This window comes from Pelophylax lessonae (assembly GCF_965119305.1).
Source record: "Pelophylax lessonae genome assembly, chromosome: 3".
In the NCBI taxonomy this organism is placed as follows: domain Eukaryota; kingdom Metazoa; phylum Chordata; class Amphibia; order Anura; family Ranidae; genus Pelophylax; species Pelophylax lessonae.
Window position 1 is genome coordinate 341630456 of NC_138770.1, and position 21428 is coordinate 341651883.

Consider the following 21428-nt stretch of genomic DNA (forward strand, 5'->3'; position numbering starts at 1 on the left):
ACCACTCTACTACCGCTCACAGTAATACTACTGCGGCAGAGTGGCTCGTTCCCGTCCAGTCACGTAGTATTAACGTGACTGGACTCCTCCCCTTCTGGGCGCCGCTTGCGCGCCGCCGGAGGCTCGCTCCCGCTGTTTTCATTCACAGCGGGAGTCGGGCCAGGGGAGGAGCAGCGGCGATCGCCGCTGCTCTTACCTGATCGTCGGGGATCGAGTCTGGAGATCCGCCCGCTGTGTGTAAACACAGCGGGCGGATCTCCATAGTGACAGGGAGTGACAGATCGGACTGTTCAGCATAGCTGGACATCCGATCTGTCCATGAATCACATAGTCACCTCCCCCCCTACACGTCAGTAAGCACCAGGCATACATTAACCCCTCCCTCTCCAATAAAATTAACCCCTTCCCTGCCAGTGTCATTTTTACAGTAACAGTGCATATATATAGCACTGATTACTGCAGTAATGTCACTGGTACCCCCAAAAGTGTCAAAAATGTCAGTCAGGGGTCCGGTCTGTCCGCCGCAATGTCGCAGTCCCGCAAAAAAATCGCAGATCGCCGCCATTACGCGTTAAAAAAAAAACACCAAAAATGACAGAAATCTTTCCCTTTGTTAGTAAACGCAATAACTTTTGCGCAAACCAATCAAAATACGCTTATTGCGATTTTTTTTACCAAACATATGTAGCATAAAACAAATTGGCCAAAAACTTTTAAAAAAATTGGTTTTTACATCTTTTTTGGGGGGAATTTCATATAAAAAAATGTGAAAAATATTGTTATTTTTTCAAAATAAACGCTCTTTTTTTGTTTATAGCGCAAAAAGTAAAAATCGCACAGGTGATCAAATACCACCAAAAGAAAGCTCTGTTTGTGGGAAAAAAAGGACGTAAATTTCGTTTGGGTACGGCGTCGCACGACCGCGCAATTGTCAGTTGAAGTCGCACAGCGCCGAATCGCAAAAAGTGGCCTGGACGGAAGACAGCAAAATCCTCCGGTTGTAAAGTGGTTAAACACGGAGATTACTTTGGTAGTTTTAATGTAAATCCTGAAATTTTGTTGTAAATTTTTATTGCAATAAAAAAAAATCTCATCTATCTACTGTAGGCAGATCTTCTGATTCAGATATGCTATGTTTGAATAGAAAATATATTTCAGAAAGGCTAAAATAAAGCAAGCATTATTTTCATGAAAAAGAGATGAGTTAAAAGATGAATGCTTAACTACTTGCCCCCTTGAAGGTTTCACCCTCTTCATTCAAGGCCAAGCTATTTTTTGCTATTCAGCACTGTACTACTTTACTCAGAGTTGCTTGGTCCTGCGACACTCTACACAAATTAAATATATATATATATATATATATATTTACACCACTAGCTTTCTTTTGGTGGTATTTGATTACCACTGGGTTTTTTTTATTTTTGCTATATAAAATAATTTTGAAAAAGAAAATGGGATTTTTGACTTACCTTAAAATCCATTTCTCTGATGTTCATTGACAGACACAGCTCCTGATATTCATAACCATTGTGTTATACTGCCCCCTACAGGAGTAGGGTACTAGGCAGAAAATAATTATGGCTACACCCATGGGCGGTGCTAGGGGGTATACTCCCTCTCTCTGCTATAGCCACTCAGTTTTGTTACAAGGAGAATTATAACTCCACAGAGGGGTGGGTGCTGTGTCCGTCAATGGACAAAAGAGAAATGGATTTTACGTTAAGTCAAAAATCCCATTTTCTCTTTTGTTAATTGAAAGACATAGCTCCTGATATTCATAACCATTGGGGTGTCCCAAAGCAGTGTTAAACATGACAGGTGGGAACAACAAAAAAATTCCCAAGGCTAAACATTAGCCAACCAGGCAACAGGAGCTCAACCAAACAACTAGAGCTCACCTGAAAAAACAACACACCCTCAAAGAGGATCAAGTCCTCTTAAACAGCAGCCTGCAAAACCTTGCGGCCAAAAGAAGCATCCGCAGATGCCAACACATCCACTATATAAAACTTTGTAAAAGTGTGCACCGACGACCAGGTGGCCTCCTTGCATACCTGCGGCACTGACGCCTGATGACGGAAAGCCCAGGAGGCACTAATTGCCCTAGTAGAGTGCGCCTTGACAGGAAAAGGAGGAACCTGACCCCTGGTGGAATAGGCCTAAACCACCGTCTGTCTGATCCATCTTGAAATGGTCGCAGAGGAAGCGGACAACTCTTTTCGAGGTCCATCCGTGAACACAAAGAGAGTCTGACTTCCTGAAAGGCTCAGTAGCTGCCAGATACACCCTAATTGCCTGGACCACACCCAAGGCATGCAAGACAATTTCCTTCGGATGCTTAGGCCTGGAACACAGGGAAGGCAACACAATGTCTTAATTCAAATGAAAAACAGACAACCTTTGGAAAGAATGACTTACAGGAGCGAAAAACCACCATCCCTGTGAATCACCAGGTAAGGTGAACGGCAGGATAACGCCACCAGTTCAGACACCATGTGCGCAGAGGTAAAAGCTACTAAAAAGGCCACCTTCTGGGACAGCGTAGGCAGGGGAAACTCCCAAATATTTTCAAAGGGAGGCTTCTGAAGAGCTGAAAGCACCAAATTAAGATCCCAAGGCCGCAACGGAGCCCGCACTGGAGGAACCAAATGCCGGACACCCTGAAGAAATGTACGCACCAGGAAGTGTGTGGCCAAAGGTTGTTGGAAGAAGACGGCCAAAGCCGACACCTGATGGTACACAAGGCCACTTTCTGTTCAACCCCCCATTGAAGGAAGGTCAAGATCCGAGCTACCGAGAAGGAGCGAGGAAGAACCCCAAGAGACTCACACCACGCAATGTACGTCTTCAACGTACGATGGTAGATCTTCCTAAAGGTAGATTTCCTAGCTTTCAACATTGTAGGAATCACCGACTCAGACAAATCCCTATCCTTTAGCACCTGGTGTTCAACAGCCAAACAGTAAAAGCCAGCAACTGTAAAGCAGGATGGAAGATTGGTTCTTGGAACAGCAGATCTTCCCTGAGAGAAAGCTGCCAAGGAACGTCGGCAGCCAGCAGCACCAGAGCAGCGTACCAAGCCCGGCAAGGCCAGTCCGGAGCCACTAAGATGACCAGAATCCCTTCTGCCTCAATCCTGCATAGAAGTCTTGGCAGAAGCTTGAGAGGAGGGAAGGCATAAATCAGACGATACTGACCCCACGGGGCCACCAGCGCGTCTGTGGCATCCGCCAGAGGATCCCTTGACCGAGCCACCAACCTCTGCACCTTTCTGTTGAGCCAAGATGCCAACAGATCCACCTCGTGGGGTGCCCCACCGGAGACACAACTGATAAAAAAACTGATAAATCTGGATGAAGGGGCCACTCCCAGTGGTCCAACGCCTGCCAATTTTCCAACCCGGGAATGTGTATGGCGGAGAGGGCTATAATGAACCGTTCTGCCCACCTTAGAATGCTGGAAACCTTCAGAGCTGCCAGAACACTTCTTGTGCCCCCTTGGTGATTGACATAAGCCATGGCTGTGGCATTGTCCGATTGAATGTGAACTGGACAACCCTGAAGAGGATTGGTCCAATGATCCAGACAGTCTGATCGCTCGGAGTTCCAAGATATTGATCAGGAGTCTGGACTCTTCTAGCATCCAGATCCCCTGAACAGAATGTTTGCCGAGGACCCTACCCCAGCCAGACAGGCTGACATCTGTGGTGACCACTGTCCAATACAAGGGGAGGAAGGAATTTCCCATCCGAAGCGCCAGAGAACGAAGTCACCATATCAGGGACTTCTTTGTGCCCCGACTCAGCCAGATCTGATTGTCTAGAGACTGCAGAGTCTTGTCCCATTTGGTTAGAATCTCCCTTTGCAGGGACCTCGTATTGAACTGTGTAACTGGAACTGTCTCGAAGGTAGACATCATCAGGCCCAGCACCGCATGCAAGTTCGGAGGGATGACAATTTGTTGGATAGCAGGAGGCAAATTGCAGCCTGCAATTTATGGAATTTAGCCAGAGAAAGGAGCACTCTGGCTAAGGCTGAGTCCAGTGTCAGGGCAGATAGTCCAGCTTTGTGGATGGAATCAGAGCACTTGTAAAAATTCAGAATCCAGCCGAGCTCCCGCAGAGTTCGTATTGTGATCTCCAGAGCAGAGGGAGACCCTGCTCACAGAAGGCGATTGTCCAAGTAGCAGAGTACTGCGGACCCCCGTTGGTGTAGAAAAGCTAGCACTGGGGCTAACACTTTTGTTTAGACCCGAGGAGCAGATGCGAGAACAAAGGATAACGACACAAACTGATAATGCTCCTCTTCCACGGCAAAGCGGAGAAAACACTGGCGACCTGCACATATTGAATGTGAAGGTAGGCATGCTTGATATTGATAGAGGCGAGTAAAGACGCCTGACGCAGGGATGCCACCACCGTTCGAATGTACTCCATTCTGAACCTCTGTACCTGCACAAAGCAGTTTAGCGCTTTGAGGTCCAGGGCTGGATGCACTTTACCTTCCTTCCTGGGAACAGGTTTGAGTAAAAACCATGAAAAAGTTCAGATGTCGGAACTGGGACAATTGCCCCTTGAAGGAACAGGTCTTGTACTGCCCCAAACAGGCCCTGTAAGCGGAATAAGAAGAAAATCCATGTCACACCCAGCATATTTTTACTAAAATAAATGACAATCTTTGTAGTGTACAGTACCTCTGCAGTTAGGGTTTTGTTTCTGGATAAAGTGTGACTCAAAATGGTCCCTTGTTTTACAGTCGATGAGATGGAAGCACCGCTGCCGCAGCTGGGAGCCAGTGTCACTTCAGGCGCAAAAAGCCAGCGATCGGATTGGAAGCTGTCCAGCATGCAGCTGCAGACTGATGCTTTGCACCTTTAGGGTAGCTAGACAGCGCTGCCTCTCCCATGTTCGAAATGTCAAACGTTTTACGACACACACTGTACATTTAGCGGACATGATACAGGAGAAGATCAGAGGCTGCGGACATGATACAGGAGAAGATCAGAGGCTGCGGACATGATACAGGAGGTGGTCAGAGATTGCAGACATGATACAGGAGGTGGTCAGAGGCTGTGGACATGATACAGGAGGGGGTCAGAGGCTGCGGACATGATATAGGAGGTGGTCAGAGGCTGCGGACATGATACAGGAGGTGGTCAGAGGCTGCGGACATGATACAGGAGGTGGTCAGAGGCTGCGGACATGATACAAGAGAAGGTCAGAGACTGCAGACATGATACAGGAGGTGGTCAGAGGCTGCGAACATGATACAAGAGAAGGTCAGAGACTGCAAACATGATACAGGAGGTGGTCAGAGGCTGCGGACATGATACAGGAGGTGGTCAGAGGCTGCGGACATGATACAGGAGGTGGTCAGAGGCTGCAGACATGATACAGGAGGTGTTCAGAGGCTGCGCACATGATACAGGAGGTGGTCAGAGGCTGTGGACATGATACAGGAGGTAGTCAGAGGCTGTGGACATGATACAGGAGGTAGTCAGAGGCTGCGGACATGATACAGGAGGTAGTCAGAGGCTGCGGACATGATAGAAGAGCACAGGGGAAGCAGAGAGCACTGGAGGAGCTGAAGGGCACGGGGGGGGGGAGACTGGAGAGAATTAAGGGGGGCTTTGGTAAGCATTGCAGGGGGGTTGGAAGGCGCAGGGGGGGGGAGCATGGAAAACCAGGGGGATGGAGAGCACAGGGGGAGAAGGGGGGGGACTGGAGAGCACTGTCTGGGGGAACTGGAAATCACTGAGGGGGGAGCCAGGGAGCTGGAGAGCACTGGGGGAGCCAGAAAGCATGGGGGGGGAGAGATGAAAAGCACTGTGGGGAGCTGAAGAGCACCGGGGGGGGGGGGCTAAGAGCGCGGGGGGGCTTAATAACACGGGGGGGGGGGCTTAAGAACACTGGGGGGGCAAAAGAACACTAGGGGGGCTAAAGAACACTAGGGGGGCTAAAGAACACTGGGGGGGCTAAAGAACACTGGAGGGGGCTAAAAGCACTGAGGGGGGCTAAAGAGCACTGAGGGGGGGGGGCATTTTTACATTCAGCTTATAGCACTGGTACAGGTAGGTGTCCTTCCGGGTCCGCAGTTTGCCCTTACTGTCAGTCACTGGCCAGCAGCAGCCAAGGAGATGATCGTGAACCAATCAGGCAGCGGGGAGGGTGCCGGCCGCGGTTTGCCTGGAGACACTGTGACTGGCCAGCAGCAGCAATAACAGCCGGGAGATAACAAACCAATCACAGGCAGCGGAAACGTCACTGGAGGGCGGGCTGAAACGGTTACTGCCCCCCTTCCCCGTCATCATCACAGGAAAAAATGTTCTATCTAAAAACTATTTTGCCAGGACCAAAGATCTCAGCGAGGAACTAGTTCCTTACACCTGGCTAGGCAGAAGAAAAGTGGCTATAGCAGAGAAAAGGAGTATACCCCCTGGAACTGCCCATGGGTGTAGCCAGAATTCTTTTCAGCCTAGTGTCATACTCCTGTAGGGGGCAGTATAACCCAATGGTTATGATGAATATCAGAAACTGTGTCTGTCAATGAACGAAAGAGAAATATACATTTTCTACTTTGTTTTTCGGTAATAAGAAATATTGAATAAAATCAAATATTTTCATAAATTTAGGCCAAAATGTATTCTTCTACAAGTCTTTAATAAAAAAAATAAGAACATGCCAATAAGTGTATATTAATTGGTTGTGTGAAGCTTATAGCGTCTAAAAACTGACATATACAGCTGCAAGAAAAAGTATGTGAACCCTTTGGAATGATATGGATTTCTGCACAAATTGATCATAAAATGTGATCTGATCATCATCCAAGTCGCAACAATAGACAATCACAGTCTGCCTTAACTAATAACACACAAAGAATGAAATGTTGCCATGTTTTTATTTAACACACCATGTAAACATTCACAGTGCAGGTGGAAAAAGTATGTGAACCCTTGGATTTAATAACTGGTTGAACCTCCTTTGGCAGCAATAACTTCAACCAAACGTTTCCTGTAGTTGCAGATCAGACGTGCACAACGGTCAGGAGTAATTCTTGACCATTAATCTTTACAGAACTGTTTCAGTTCAGCAATATTTTTGGGATGTCTGGTGTGAATCGCTTTCTTGAGGTCATGCCACAGCATCTCAATCGGGTTGAGGTCAGGACTCTGACTGGGCCACTTCAGAAGGCGTATTTTCTTCAGTTTAAGCCATTCTATTGTTGATTTACTTCTATGCTTTAGGTCATTGTCCTGTTGCAACACCCATCTTCTTTTGAGCTTCAGCTGGTAGAGAGATGGCCTAAAGTTCTCCTCCAAAATGTCTTGATAAACCTGGAAATTTATTTTTCCTTCGATGATAGCAATCTGTCAAGGCCCTGACGCAGCAAAGCAGCCCAAAACCATGATGCCCCCACGACCATACTTCACAGTTGGGATGAGGTTTTTATGTTGGTGTGCTGTGCCTCTTTTTCGCCACACATCGTGTTGTGTGTTTCTTTCAAACAACTCAACTTTGGTTTCATCTGTCCACAGAATATTTTGCCAGTACTGCTGTAGAACATCCAGGTGCTCTTGTGCAAACTGTAAACGTGCAGCAATGTTTTGTTTGGACAGCAGTGGCTTCCTCTGTGGTATCCTCCCATGAAATCCATTCTTGTTTAGTGTTTTATGTATTGTAGATTCGCTAACAGGGATGTTAGTATTTGCTAGTGACTTTTGTAAGTCTTTAGTTGACACTCTAGGATTCTTCTTCGCCTCATTGAGCAGTCTGCGCTGTGCTCTTGCAGTCATCTTTACAGGACGGCCACTCCTAGGGAGAGTAGCAGTAGTGCTGAACTTTCTCCATTTATAGACAATTTGTCTTACCATGGACTGATGAACAGCAAGGCTTTTGTAGATACTTTTATAGCCCTTTCCAGCTTCATGCAAGTCAACAATTTTTAATCGTTTGTGAAAAGCAAACCCAGAACTGGTGTGTGTTTTTTATAGGGCAGAGCAGCTGTAACCAACACCTCCAATCTCATCTCATTTATTGGACTCCAGTTGGCTGACATCTCACTCCAATTCGCTCTTGGAGATGTCATTAGTCTAGGGGGTTCACATACTTTTTCCACCTACACTGTGAATGTTTACATGGTGTGTTCAATAAAAACATGGCAACATTTCATTCTTTGTGTGTTATTAGTTTAAGTAGACTGTGATTCTCTATTGTTGTGACTTAGATGATGATAAGATCACATTTTATGACCAATTTGTACAGAAATCCATATCATTCCAAAGGGTTCACATACTTTTTCTTACAGCTGTATATTTAAAAATTGGTCAATCCTGATATACGGATGACCTCTCATTTCCTGATGTCCTTTAACATGCCAGGACAGTAAAATATCCCCCAAATAACCCCTTTTTGGAAAGAAGACAGTCTGAGGTATTTAGTAATAGGCATGGTGTTCAAAACATTGCTGTTACAGTGATGACCACTGTAACAGCAATGTTTTGAACAGACATGAATGTGTTACATTCATAACAGCTGTTGGTACTAGTGATCTGTGATTGGCTACAGCTAATGACATGATACAGGGTGCTGTGATTGGTACCATGTGAGAGCTGTGGGCTAATCACAGCATCACTCTATAGGAATGTGGGAGTGGCATGCTGCGCGCCCTCAGCTGGATGACGTACATGTATGTGATCCAGCCTGCCCATGCCACCCACCACGTAAGGAGATCGTTTCTAAAAAAAAAAAAAAAAAAATAGGAGATTCACTTTAAAACGTATTAAACCCAAGAACAAAATGTACTATACTTCAACTCACCAATCTTTAGCTGTGGTGTTTGCATTAGTTTCTTTTTTTTTTCAAAATTATTCCATTTATTTTCCCCTGGTCATCCTGAGAGTAACACACCGTCAAGACTTCCCCTTACTATAATACTAGAAGTAGCAATGTCACCCTAGAAAAGGAAGACTTTTAGGACTACATTACACAACCCCCTCTCCTTTCATCAATAAAACAGGGTTGAGATGGTCTGTGGTTCAAAGAGAAATTATCACATTCATCCGAGATCAACACTTGACAAGATTTCTAGAAGGTAGTTTTTTGCGCTTATTGAGCAGATATAACAAAACCCTTTCAATGGCACAGTATATTTAGACCGAAAGGGAGCAAATGATTGAAGCTGTATAAGTGCACTTGCAACAAAAACAATTGATATGTGTAACTTTTAAAGCGCTGTTGCGAATATGACCTGTAGTGTTGTGTTGGTGTAAAAATCAGTACCCAATAAAAATAATATTACAAACATATCAAACATGTGAAACATATTTTTGCACAAAATTAAAATTAAGAATGTCCATATCAACTTGTATTCTTTGAATCACCACATGTGATGAGTACTCTGTAAATCTTCTCATAAAATAATACGTGCTTTTATTTGCACTAACATACTAACAGTATTAATACTGCTTGGACCTTGAAGAAGGGGGTAAACCCCAAAAAGCTTGTCCTGAAAATTTGGATGTTAGTGTAAATAAAAAAAGTATTACGGACAGTAGTAGGTTGTTTCTGATGCTTTATTATAAATGTATAGGCTGAAGTTGCCCTGTTTTTGTTTCCAAAGTTTGCAAAGTTTTTAACAATGCTAGTAACATTTAAGTACAGATTTTGTGCTACTGTGCTCATAGTGATAGATTTTGTTTTAAATAGCTTAACACCATGTACAGTACATCTACCATGCATGTTTTAAGTGTACCATTTATAGAACAGAGTACCATTTAAAATAAAATGCTAACACAAAAGTGCTCATGCAACAAATTCCAGCATGAGTTGTAGAATAAATATTATTCTCTGGAGGAAGTCTATCCTTCTGGGAACACGGAACACACAAAACATATGCAGTAGAATATCTAGGGCGATCAGGATTAGCCATAAATCTTGTGAATATTTTTACACATAGGAAACATTTTATATTGAAGTCTGATGAAAGAGTTAGTAACATAAAAAGAACATAGAAAAAGAAGCTCTTAATGTTCACAGAAGCAATATGGCTTTAAAAGAGATAGTATATGGATAGTTCAGTGTTAAGTTATATAAAATAAATGGTATTAACATATTTAATATATATATATACACACACACACACACACACACACACACACACAGTAGGTTTTATAGCTTCTAAAGAGCCCTGGCCACATCAAGCTTTTGTCATTCTGACTGTTTATAAAGAGTAGTTAGAATATAGTGGTTGCATACATCATTCACAGCAGAAAACCGTAAAATCCTTTTCTCTGATGTTCATTGACGGACACAGCTCCATATCTTCTTTGCCCCTTGGGTTATGCTGCTCTCATTAGGAGTAGGACACTAGGCAGAAGAGTTAAGAGTTGGACTATGCCCATAGGGCAGTCCCAGGGGGTATACTCCCACTTCCTGCTCCAACGCTTCAGTTTTGTAACAAGCAGTGTAAGAAGAACATAAACCCCAATTCATTAAAGGTGGTGGGTGCTGTGTCCATCAATGAACATCAGAGAAAATGATTTTACGGTAAGACAAAAATCCTGTTTTCTCTTTCGTTTATTGACGTATACAACTTCATATCTTCTTTGACCCTTGGGACATCCCAAAGCAGTGTCAATATGAGGGGTGGGAAGAACACAGCAATAAACATACTTCCCAAAGGCTAAACGTTGCCAACCAGGCGAAACAAGAGCTCAACAAGGAAACAACTTGAGCTAGCCTGGGAAAAATTTACACCCTCAAAGAGGACTAATCCTCTCCAACAGCAGCCTGCAAAACCGTGTGGCCAAAGGCGGCATCAACAGATGCCAACATGTCTACCCTATAAAATTTGGTGAAAGTATGCATGGACGACCAGGTGGCTGCCTGCAAACCTGCACCACTGACACCAGATGACGGAAGGCCCAAGAGGCACTAAGCGCCCTCATAGAATGCGCCTTAACAGAAAAAAACGGAGGATCCTGACATTTAATACAATATGTCTACACCACCATCTGCCCAATCCATCGGAAGTGGTCACAGCAAGAGTGGCCAGCCCCTTACGGAAACCCTCCATAAGGACAACCAGCATATACAATTTTTTGGAATGACTCAGTCGCCCCCAGGTACACCCTGACTGCCCGAACCACATCCAAAGAATGTAAGGCAATCTCTTGCTTTTCTCTGTGTTCTAAGCTTAATGCTTAGACTTAGAATACACAGAAGGCAACACAATGCTTTTACTTTAAGGCTACATGTACATGGGACGTTTTAAAAAGTCCTTTGAATGCTGGAATTTAGAGGACGTTTAAAAAGTCCGTTGTGTCACGTTTGCAGCCACGTTTAGCGGACGTTTGGTGGGCGTTTGCACTCAGATCCATTTTTAGAAGTCAAAAAATCATTCCCCATTTAAAATGGAAAAACGCAAGCGCTAAACGCGGGTGAAAACGTTCGGTCGCATTTTTGCGTTTGAAACGCCGGTAAACACACGTTCTGAACATCCTGAACGCAAATAAATAATTGCTTTTCAAAAAACGACACTGAACTCCACTGCCTCTAAATGACTGTAAACGACCCAGTGTACATGGACAGATAAGATAACATAGAGGAGGGTTCAGGGGCTTCTGAAAAAGCGCCCAACTGCTCAAAAACGTCAGTTTACAAGTAGCAGTGTACATGAGGCCTAAAAGGAAACCAGAGACGACCTTAGGAAGGAAACTGGCAGAGACGAAGCACCACTCTATCCCCGTGACCCACCAAGTAAGGTGAACAACAAGACAGCCGACAGCTCTGACAACCTCAGTGCAGAAGAAAAAGCCACCAAGAAGACTACCTTCTGGGACAATGTAAGCAGAGGAATGTCGCGGATATCTTCCAATGGCGGTTACTGAAAACCGACAGCACCAAGTTGAGATACCTCCAGGACAATGAAGACCTTACTGGGGGAGCCAAGTGGCGAACCCCCTGAACAAAGGTGCGAACCACTGAAATCGTGGCCAAAGGAAGAAGAAAGCAAACCGCCAATGGCCAAACCAGGCTCTTGATGGTACCCGAGGCCACGTGCTGCTCAACTGTGCGTTGGAGGAAACCAACCCTGAATCACCAAAAAGGAGCAGGAGTGAGCCCAAGGGATTCACATCCGCAAAGTATGCTCCTCAAAGGCGATGGTAAAACTACCTAAAAGTAGATTTACTAGCTTTCAGCAGCGTGGGAATCACTTATTCAGACAACCCTTTAGCCTGCAGCACTTGGCTTTGATAGCCAAGCCGTTAAAGCCAGCAACTATAAAGCAAGATGGAAGATTGGCCCTTGAGCCAACAGATCTCCTCTAAGAGGAAGTTACCAAGGAACATCGATGACCAATCGCAACCGATCTGTGTATCAAGACCGGCAAAGCCACTAGGATGGCCGTTATCCCTTCTGCTTCAAGCCTATGCAGGAGCCTTGGCAGAAGTTCCAGTGGAGGAAAGCCTTATTTTAGACAACACCGGCCCCAAAGGAGCCAACAATGCGTCCGTGGTGACGGCCAGCGGATCCAAAGACCGTGCCACAAACCCAAACACCTTTCTGTGGAGACAAGACCAACTTGGGAGTTCCCCACCAGAGACACCACTAATGAAACACCTCAGAGGAGATGTCCATTATATTGATCGGTAGTCTGGATTCTTCCAGAGGCCAGACCCCTGAACACAATCCATTGTCAAAAACACGCCACCCCACCTGGACAATCTGGCATCCATGGTGACCACTGTCCAGTACAGGGGAAGGAAGAATCACCCTGTCGAAGTGCCGGAGAGAAAAGCCACCAAAGCAGGGAACTTTGCGTACCCCGGCTCAAGAGGATCAGATGATCTAGAGACTATGGATTCTTGCTTCACATAGCAAGAAACTCTCTTGCAGAGGTCTCGTGTGAACAAATATTTGAACTTGTTCCATGGGAGGAACACCCTGGCTGAGGCCGAGTCCAGAACAGACCCAGATAGCCCAACTAGGTGGACGGAACCAAGGCCAAAAACTGGAAATTAAATTTCCTACCAAACTCCTACAGACTCCTCACAGTAATCTCCCGGTTGTCCGTCAGAACAGTCGGAGACTCTGCTCATAGAAGAAGATCATCCAGGTAATCCAGTACCGCAATCCCCCACTGACACAACAATGCCAACACCGGGGCTAACACAGGTGATAACCCGAGGGGCAGAGGTGATACCTCTTGACAATGCTCCTTGCCCATGGAAAGCTAAGGAAGTGCGGATGACCGACATATAACAGAATATGACAGTAAGCCGCCTTCATCTCAATAGAGGTCAAAAGATCCCCCTGAAGGATGCCATTACAGTACAAATGGACTCCATTCGAAACATCTGTACCCGCACAAAAGACCCACCATGACTGTTTAGAGGGGCTGGGGGCATGGAAGGGAACACGGGGGTTCGACCATCCCAGGGAGGGGCTAACGTCCACCCCGAGGAACCACAAAGGGAGAGGAGGGGACACTACTCACCACACCTTGGTACTGGGCGGGCACCACTCTGGGCAGATCATCGCAAGGTATTTCACTCTCCGGCCACCCCCCATCCAGTGGGATTATGTCGCGGTTGACCTAGCGCGAAGTTGCGGTCTGCACTTGCTCGCTGGCCAAACAAAGTATGAAATAAAACCGAACCCTAACCAAACATTTAAGAGAATTATTTTAAAATTATAAAATTCCTAAATACTATTTGCTGACAAGTTTACCTACTTTTCTATTTATAGGAAAGAAGCTTATATGCAGTCCAAGTATGGCACCATGAAAAACTGTGTTCCTACTATCTACACTATGCTGACTCTGCACACCAGTCTGACTCTGCCTACTGTATACAGAGCTGAATAGAGAAAATTCCATTACACCATTGGTTGAGCACTGCTTAGTTATTAAATAGGGATGAGCCGAATGTACCTTGGTTTGGTTCGATCCGGGTGAACATGACCAATGCTCTGATCTGAATCTAAACCCCCTTGAAGTCAATGAAAGCAAAATATTAGAAATCAGTCATGGTCATTTTCTGTGCGAATAGGCAAAGAACTGTCCAAAAAGAAAGTAATGGTGAGTTGGACAGTGACCTCGGGGACATGTACCAATGAAAAAAAAAATTATGTAACTATATACAGTATTTGTTAAAAAAAAAAAAAAAAATCCTTCAAAAGTACATGTACAAGCTTGCCTTAAAGACTGTTTTTTGGTGGTTTCAAAGAACACTATGTTTTATAGGGCAGTACCAGTGACAACCCATTGTGGCATTACAAACTGCATGTGCAATAAATGGATTTTTGTAAAATCTTACCGTAAAATCCTTTTCTCTTAGCTCATTGACAGACGTAGTCCTCGGTGATACACCACCTTCGGGTTATGTTGCCTCCACAGGAGCAGGACTAGACAGGAAATTAAAAAGCTCTGGCCACACCCTAGGGGCAGTCCCAGAGGGTATATCCTCTCTCTCTCTGCCTCAGCAAATCAGTTATGTGAAAAAGCAGTCTTTAGAGATTTTAACCCAACCCAACTCAAAAACAGAGGGGCGGGGACTACGTCTGTCAATGAGCTAAGAGAAAAGGATTTTACGGTAAGATTTTACAAAAATCCATTTTTCTCTATCGCTCATTGACAGACGTAGTCCTCGGTGATACACCACCTTCGGGACGTCCCAGAGCAGTATCACAAATGAGGGGTGGGAAAATGGAAATCAAATCCCAATCTAGAAGGCCCAACCGGTGCCAACTAGAAGTTTACAATGCTCATCCTTAATGATGAGACTCAACAAAAAAGAGAAAAAATGTTTTTTTTTTTTTTTTTCAAACAGAAAAAAACCCTCGAGGTAGACCACCGGTCTCCTCAAATTGCGGCCTGCAAAACCTTGCGGCCAAATGAGGCATCCGCCGATGCCGTCACATCAATTTTATAGAATTTTGTAAAGGTATGTACCGACGACCAGGTGGCCGCCTTACATACCTGGACCACTGACGCCTGATGGCGAAAGGCCCAGGAAGTACTGAGCGCTCGAGTGGAGTGCGCCCTAACAGGGAACGGAGGACTCTGACCCTTAATAGAATAAGCCTGTACCACCGTCTGTCTAATCCATTTGGCAATGGTTGCGGCAGATGCAGGCAAACCCTTTCTGGGGCCATCCGTGATCACCAAAAGTGAATCCGTCTTACGGAATGATTCCGTAGCTTTCAGGTATACCCTGATTGCCCGAACCACATCTAAGGAATGCAACGCATGTTCCCGATGATGCTTGGGCTGAGGACACAAGGAAGGTAGTACAATATCTTCATTCAGATGAAAATCTGAAACCACCTTAGGAAGAAAAGATGGCTTAGGATGAAGTACTACCTTATCCCTATGAATCACTAGGTATGGGGACTGGCATGATAATGCAGCCAGTTCTGACACCCTGCGAGCAGAAGTAATAGCCACCAAGAAGGCCACCTTCTGGGATAAAGTAAGCAAGGGAATCTCCCTGATGTTTTCAAAGGGAGGTTTCTGTAGAACCGACAAAACCAAATTAAGATCCCAGGGCGGTAAGGGCGCGCGGACTGGAGGAGCCAGGTGCCGCACCCCCTGGATGAAATTCCGCACCAAGGACTTGGTAGCTAAAGGTTTCTGAAAGAAGATTGCTAATGCTGAAACTTGACCCTTGATGGTGCTCAAGGCTAGCTTCTGCTCAACCCCTTGTTGCAAAAAGGCCAATATTCGAGTCACCGAATAGGTACGTGGAGGAAATCCTAAAGATTCGCACCACGCAATATAAGTCTTCCATGTGTGATAATAGACCTTGCTGGAAGTCGCTTTCCTTGCTTTAATAAGGGTAGGAATGACTGAAGTAGACAAACCTCTGTCCTTCAGTACTTGGGTCTCAATGGCCAGGCCATTAAACCCAGCGACTGTAAAGCATGATGGTAAATTGGTCCTTGAGACCACAGACACTCCCTGAGACGAAGTTCCCACGGAACGTCTGAGACTAGCATGTCCAAGTCGGCCAGGCCGGCTTGAGGAGGCCAGCCTAGAATTTCTAGGACCACTGGCGCTGATAGAATCTGAACCAGGCGTCCCTAGAGGTATCTGGCCCCGACCATCCGAGAAAGTCTGGTCGTTTTCTGTTCCCACACATTTATCAGATACCTGATTGTTATCAGGAAGGGTGATCTTTTCTGGTTGAACCTCAGGGACCGAAGTCACCCGACTAGAGGCTACTTGGCCTATCTGGTCAACCAGATCCGATTCCTGTGAGGTATAGGGACTAATCTTAGGAAAAGGTAAAGGAAAAGATCTATTCAGGGAACGGTAACTACCGCTTCCTGTAGTACTTAAATGTTGGAAGGGAAGAATCGCACCGGTAGTAGTGGTTGAAGCTCGATCTAATGTCCTGAATACCGGTGAAAACGTCCCCCACCCTGAAACCGGGTGGGGGCGCACCTTCAGGCTGTGTACTCCTTTGCTTCGGGTTTGGCTGGGTTGGTCCTCTGCTTGTCCGACCAGCCCTTCTTGAACCCTCCTGGAGGAGTCTTGCCTTTCCCGCTAGTACCAGCCGGGCGCCCTTTATGGGCGGTAAAGAAAGGTCCTTGCTTGTTGCGAGGTCCCTTAGCTTTAGCAGCCTGTGGCAAAAAAGTGCTCTTGCCCCCAGTGGCATCCTTGATGATTTCATCTAGGTTGGCCCCAAATAGACGATTCCCCTGAAAAGGGAGATTTGTCAAGGTCTTTTTGGAACCTAGGTCAGCTGACCAGCATTTTAACCACAGCACACGTCTGAGGATCACCGCTGACTTAGATGCATGCCCTAATAGGGGAGTAGTGTCCAAGGCTGCGTCACAGATAAACTGTAGCCCTTGTATAATCTGTTCCATCAAATCAGAGGTTTCCTGGGGAATATCTTTTCCCCTAAGGTCTTGGCGTACCAATCTCGCCCATTCCGTAAGTGTCTGGGAAACTAGACCAATAACAATTACTGGTCTAAATGCTGACCCTATCAGAGAGAAGATGGTGCGGGACTCTGCTTCCATCTTTCGATCCACCGAATCCTTAAAGGACGAAGTGTCCTCCACTGGGATAACCGTGGCTTTATTCAGCCTGGAAATAGGTGGGTCCACCACTGGTGGTACCGTCCATTTCTTAATGATGGATTCCTCAAACGGATAGCGTCTAGCAATACGCTTGGAAATAGTAAAGGTACGCTTAGAATGCTCCCATTCTCCTTTAATCTGATTACCGAAACATTTGGGTACAGGAAAAACCTTCACCGTTTTGATGGGCTTATTAGTACCAAAAGGAATCTCTGTTTCAGTTGCCTCTGCCGGTAAAGCCTCAAGTTTTAAGGTTTCCTGCACTGCCACAACTAGTGCATCCACCAATGCTTCTTCCTGAATTATAGCGGGAGAAGAAACGTCCTCCTCACTGTCTGAGGGGGCTTTACCTGGGATAACAGCCCTTGCAGAGGAACCTGCAACTGCAGTGACCATCTCTGAATCTGAGTCAGAGGTGTCAGATAGTATAGGGGTAGGCGGGGGTCGCTTCCTTGACCCCCGTCCCTGACAGGCCGCCTCCACCCGAGCCACCATAGACTCCAAAATTGCTGTAAATGACTCTACACTCTGTGCACCGGCGGGTCCCGTGGCCCCCTCGAGGGAAACAGGTGGGGGAATATGTGTGGCAGGGTCCATGATAATTCCAGTCACTTCTTGGATAATATAATTCAAAAATAAAAAACTTTTTTTTTTTTTTTTTTTTTTCAGACCCCCAGCGCCACAAAAAGCCCCTTAGTGTTACCTGCTAGGGATCCCTATCGATCGAGAGAGAGAGAGAGAGAGATAGACCCCCAGGCTCACCACTTGATGCTCAGAGTTTAACTGCAACAGGTTACAGCGCTGTCTTGACAAACAGGAAGTCTTTTGGCTGGCTGCCCAGGAAGAAAGGAGGCGGCTCCGCCCCTCTGCACGCCTTCCGGCGCCTCCCCTAGCTCCACGAGGTGTTTGGATCACCTCAAACATGGCCGCCCCCATGCTGGAGACACGAGGCTACGCCAAAATGGCGGCTCGTGCGATCCAGCAAAAAAAATGGCGGCGGCCTGTACTGAATAGCGGTGTGCTGCAGGGCACACAACACTCTCTCTGCATGGGGATTTGGCGTGGTTGGCGGTACCGGCCCTGGCGGACCGCATGGCCGTTCGGGAGGCCTGCTAATAGCTGGAGATCTGATTAGGAAGGCAGTCTACATGTCCGTGGCTTCTGACTGGTAGGTAGCTTATTCTTATCACCGTAAGATTCCCAGAATGCCACAGATTATAATCTTTTTAACATGTATACAATTAGATTGTTAGCTCCCAAACCAAGCCTCCTGGCTTTTTGCACATAAAATCACACTCAAAGTAGGAGGATCTGTGTCATTTATAGGATAGAGAGGGACTTTATCTTACCATACAGAGAGGGGCCCGCGTTCACCACAAGACCCGTCAGGGGAAAAGGGGGAACATACTACTCACCAAACCGGAACCAGGCGGGCACCAACTCCTGACAGTACCCCTCTCCACCGGGGCGGGAGGGCTGTCGACCGATATGGACGCCGTGACTCATGGTCTTTGGCGTTTCAGAGAGACGTTTAACTCGCGGGGTCAGTCCTTTAATGGGACTTTGTCGCGGCCGACCCAGCGCGGAGCTATGGCCTGCACGCGCTCGTAGGCTGAACTGGGGTGACCACCGGATCTCAACATCCAGCCCGTCGCCCAGTTCAGCTTTCTTGCTTGAAGATCTCACAGGAACACTGGAGAAAAAAAGCTGTCTAAAAAATCCTTTAAGAAAAAAATCTTGCCAGGACCTAAGATCCCAGCAAGGTATCTAGGTCCTTACTCCTAACTAGACAGAAAAAAACTGATTTGCTGAGGCAGAGAGAGAGAGGATATACCCTCTGGGACTGCCCCTAGGGTGTGGCCAGAGCTTTTTAATTTCCTGTCTAGTCCTGCTCCTGTGGAGGCAACATAACCCGAAGGTGGTGTATCACCGAGGACTACGTCTGTCAATGAGCGATAGAGAAAATTCAGTTTACTTTTACTCAATGAGTGATTTCCAAAAGAAAATTACTTTTTTAGGTAGCTTTTTTTAAAAGACAATGGTTGCGTGCTGTAGCAGTGATAGACCATAATTGAGCATTGGAAGCAGCAAAGACAGACTAGCTAAAAGTCTTTGCAAAGTACATACTTTGAAAAAAAAAAAGCTAATGGTATCAACTTCATAGAAAATTGTCAACCAATGTCAAAACAAGTCCCATAGCATAGCTTGTAGCATACTTACTTTATTAAATTGTATACACAAAACACAGTATGGTTTACAGATTTTAACGACATTGAAAACTCAGAGTGCTACAAAACCCCACATTCCAGAGATGAAGCAGTTGTTAAGGTGAACTCAAAAAAAAAGTGCCATGTTTCAGAGACAACAGCCATACATATGGCACAGTAGCTGGAGAATATGTAAGCAGTTTGATTGAGGCACAGGACAGCAATGTAAGAGGAAGAGATCATTTTTTCCAAGAAATAATAGAGTATGATATTTAAAGGACAGCAGCCAAAGCCTCTGATCCAAGGTGATGGCCAACAAAAAGCTACTTTTTGAGAAAGAGTCAATATTGGCAGTTCCTTAAATTTCCCAATGTTCGTTTCTACAAAATAGAAAGCACAAAGTTCAGATCCCAGGATGATCTTGGAGGCCAGACTGGAGGAGACATGCATAACACATTAGGCAAAGGCGTGAACTAGGAAACGAGATACCAGCGGATGTTAAAAAAGCTCACTTGAAAAGCTGAAAAAAAAAAAAGCTCACTTAAGATGACACTTGACCATTGATGATACTCAAGGCTAGCCTCTGCCCCCCCCCGATAAAAGGCCTAAATCAGTTCTATAGAGAAAGAACATAGGTAAACCCCGAGAGGCTAAAGCCCCGTACACACGTACCGATGGTCGGCTTACAAATGTTCCTCTTTTCTCCCCGGGATGTCGGTGTCTGCTGAAAAGTGCAAAGACAGCACAAGGACAGCACAAGAATTTTGTCCGCCGACTGCAGAAGTGATGTCATGTAATGGTTAACTTTCCCTGTGTTTTCTATTTTCTGAGCATGCCCAGTCTTGCAAATCTGCGGTCTGTCGGCCGAATTGTGTACTGACAGGCGAACAATCGTCCGTTCTGGTGTCGGCATACAAATATTTTCATGTTTGCACGAAAGACTTTTGTCCGCGGATTGTGCGCAGACATCTGTCGGAGGCACCATACTAACACGCGTACAATCGGCAGATCCTTCGTCCACCGACGTTTGTATGCCGACGATCGGTACGTGTGTACGGGCCTTCACACTACAAGAAATTACTTTCCATCTACAACAGTGGTCCTCAACCCTGGCCTACAGGGCCCACTAACAGGCCAGGTTTGCAAGATAACTGAAATACATCCCAGGTGATATCCTTTACTGCTCAGTGATTGCAGTACTCTAGTCTGCATCTCCCCAAGGTAATACTTAAAATCTGGCCTGTTAGTGGGCCCTGAGGACCGGAGTTGAGGATCACTGATCTACAACACTAGGCCTAGCACTCTACTCCTACAAGTGGCAGTATAATCCAATGAAGGGAAGAGAATCCATCAGCAACTGTCAGACATCAGCATGAGATGGCATAGATTTGCCAGAGGAGCAATAAGCAGGGCCATGACTCCCAACCAAAAACTGTGAATCTGGTGCAAACATGGAGAGGATCAGTGTGCAGACATTTTTTTCACAAATGTTTTAGGTAATGTTAATAATCAGTATTACCAGGATTAAAATTGCTAAAAATATTAATCTGTAAAAAAGGTAAATTCGTAATTGCTTCTCTTCCCATTAGAGAAGTCTTGGAGCACATTTTGCATTGTAGGGGTGTGGATGGACCCGTATTTGATAAAGAATGCATTAACAAGGTTTCAGGGTAAAAATGTTATTTTAAAAAAAATTTAAATTGTGCCTATGTTAAAAAAAAAAAAAAAAAAACTGAGGTGGCCTTTTATTTTTGTTTTAACTAGCAGCCTAAGTATCACAATAAAGAATAATATCTGACTTTTTCTCAACCTTTTTTAGGTTAATATTGAAAATTGGTGTTTGTTAAAATTTTTTTGTAAGAACGTACCAACATCCCAAATGATACTGAACAAAGAAAGACAGTCCGTGTGGGATCTGGGTGAGAGATCGGAACACTAAGACTGTTTTTCACAATGGGGGAGGGGTGGGGGGGGAAAAGAAGAAGTGTGGGAAGGAAGAAGAGCATAAAGAACAAGGAAACCAAAGAAGGGAAGGGCTGGGCAAGGGGATGGCAAAGGGACGGGAAGGGAAGGGAGAGGCAGGAAGGGAAGTAGGGAAGGGAAGAGGGAGGGAAGGGAAGAAGAGAGACAGA